The following is a 2,915-nucleotide window of genomic DNA, read 5'->3' as shown; positions in this document are numbered from 1 at the left end:
CCAACCCTACTGGAGTAAACACCGTCACTACACACACAGCAGAAGCTATAGCCTCCAGGCTCCACAGCATGCCAAAAACTGGGGGTTTTGTGGGTCTTCAGGGTCTTTGGAAGCTTTTATGTGCTATTTTCTGATTGCATATAGACAACATAGCCGGCCTGATTGAATTACCCCCGTTTTTTAGAACTCGGCTGATCAGAAAACAGCCAAAAAGACCACCAAACCCCAGTTCTATAAACCTGCTACGGAGGCTAAGAAGCTACATGTAGGACTTAAGAGGGGGAAAGCAGGATGATTCTGTGTCACTTGATCCTTACTCTCCAAGCAGATGTTTAAGCTTTGGTTCATCTTTGGCGTGTTTTAGGCATTTTTATCTCTCTTTTTTTGCACTGGTAACTTTTTTTACGCCAGCCTAAATGGCCGGATGGCAAATAGTAAATGCCTGGCCAATTTGATGTCTACTCAGTCTTTGTAGCCGACGAAAGATCTGCTTGGAGATTACTTGATGTTGTGGTGTTGACAAATGATCAGATGGGTCATTGAACAACGTACAGACCACAAGGAAACCGCGGTTCTGCGCACAAGACATCCGGACATGTGTTTTTCGCAGAAAAGAGAATGTTTATTGGACTAACTGGTCGAAGTTCGTACCCTTCCATGTACTAGAACACGAAAGAAATTGCTGACAAGCAATGACAACTGACTAGTATTTTTTATTTGTCATTTGATACGATATTAATGGGTGTGACCTACGTTTTATCTATGAATTATCACTAACCTGTTGTTTTGCTGCCTTGTTGTATACTACAAGTAGCCACACATACCGTATACATCTTAGTTGCTGTTTTCTATCGTACCACGACGACCAAAAAGAAAGTATGCACATGTTTGCACTTGTTTTATTTTTCTGGTATCTTTTTTCTTAAGTGTTCTTGCTTGTACTTACCTTTTTGGCATGTATGTATCCGGAAAGACCAGTGATCACTCATCATTAGTTATGTTAACACTGCCCCCTTACGGTGTCCATGTGGTCAGGGCAGTTTGGAATAGCCTCGGTACGACTTGAGCCGCCGGCCCGCGCATGGGGGTCTTGCTTTGTCTCGTGCCTAGCCGGTCTGTGATTGGTCGGCGGCACGCTTCCCCATCCCCCTCGCACGCCCTTCGTGCGATCCCGACAAAACAAACGGCACGACAGGGACGCTATAAATGCGCCCACTTGTCCACTTGTGGTCAGAATCCTTCAAGACGGAGCTAAGCGATGGAAGACTACAGCCCTACCCACACCGGCGAGCTGCCCGCAGCGCCCTTCTGTTGGAGCCCGCTCAAGGCTGAGGCGGCCCCGGCGGACCACATGTTCGGCCATGCCCTGGACCAGAGCACTGTAGACGGGAGCAGCATCCTCACGACGTACGCGCCGTTCACGCCGTACGGAGGGGACATGCTACAGGAGGCCGGGGGTGAGAGGGATGCAGGTAGGAGGAGGGAGGGGAGGAGGGCTCGCGCCAGTCGGCCCAGGAGGTGCCAGCCCACACCCAACATCCTTCGCTACCGTCGTCTGGCGGCAAACGCCCGCGTAGCGCCGAAGGATGCACGGGCTGAACGACGCCTTCGACAGGCTGAGACAGGTCGTGCCTGGCATCGGAGACGACCGCCAGCTCTCCAAGTACGAGACGCTTCAGATGGCGCAGAGCTACATCCTCGCCCTGAAGGAACTCCTGGACGACGAGGTGACCGCCCCGGATCACGGCTCCACCGCGGCCTCCAGGCCAAGCAGCCCCGAAGGACTCAGCTCCAGTAGCTCGGTGAGGGACGCAGACGAAGATTTCCCCGCTCCAAACAGCAGAGTGACGACAACGCGCCTGGACGGTATCTCCGGGGAAGACGAGGAAATGACAAGGCGGACTGGGGAGACCGGTTCAGACGGGGACAGTGGTGGGTGGAGAGTTCAGGCATTCGCCGTCTTTCACGACACGGACTCTGAGCTGCTGACAGCCGCCACAAAAGAGAACTTTCCTGGGGGCCGATCATGGGCGCTAGACCGCTGATCTTCTGACTTTGTCAACTCTGTACATATGCCCGTCATAGCCTGTACTTAACCACGACAATATGCACAATGAAGAGTCTAGGTGAGGTATTGTTGCCTTGTACAATGACGGCTATTCAATAGTAGAAAGACCGTAAACAGGACTGTTGTTTCCTATTATTCCATGACCTGTTCATAGTCCTAAAGTCATCCGTGGGACAGATGGACACACTCCACTGACTCTCGAGTGTGTTATATCAAACAGTTCCACACACACTTCACATGCTGTAAAACTATGGGACAAATATGACCCAAATCGTGCTTCCACTCCAAACGTTACTCCCAGCTTCCACAATGTCGCCGTATTCTCTTACATCTGTCCTTTTTGTACGAATGTTGTCTATGTGACTTTTACAAGTGGCGGTTTGATACCATAGTGTATATTTTTGGCAAAATGATAACGACGATATGTAATATATGTATGATCCCTTACAAGTATTACGACAAGTGTCAGATGTTGGAAAGTGCTTATATTACATTGTTATCAACAAAATAGAGTGATATTTTTCATATTGAAGCGATGAGAAATAAACTAATCCTTGAAACCTACGACTTAGTCCCTTTTTTTTCTTTCAGTCATCAGTTTCATGCACTTTTCCTTGCTACAGTATGCATTGCAAGCCAAGAAAAATATAGTTACAATTTTACTTACGATGTTCTAAACTATAGGGCAAATAGTCGACTTGCATGTACATGGTATCATTTGCGTGTTATCATAGTCTGTGATTATGCATGGGGGTTTCGGGTATACCTGTAAAGATGGTAAGATTGAAAAACGATTGTCAGCTTAGCCCCTCAGATAGCGAGACGAGAAAAGTCTCCCTCAGAACAT

At 48.4% G+C, this 2,915-nt stretch overlaps 1 pseudogene; it reads left to right on the top strand.

Annotated features, from left to right (window-relative positions):
• The first annotated feature begins 1,001 nt into the window (after nucleotides 1-1,001).
• On the top strand, nucleotides 1,002-2,600 carry LOC109466654 (annotated as a pseudogene).
• Nucleotides 2,601-2,915: the final 315 nt, after the last annotated feature.

The sequence above is a fragment of the Branchiostoma belcheri genome, unplaced genomic scaffold, assembly GCF_001625305.1.
Source record: "Branchiostoma belcheri isolate BF01 breed outbred unplaced genomic scaffold, Haploidv18h27 scaffold17, whole genome shotgun sequence".
NCBI classification, from domain to species: domain Eukaryota; kingdom Metazoa; phylum Chordata; class Leptocardii; order Amphioxiformes; family Branchiostomatidae; genus Branchiostoma; species Branchiostoma belcheri.
Note: the sequence above shows the minus strand (reverse complement) of the source record. Positions and strands in the feature narration are given on the sequence as shown.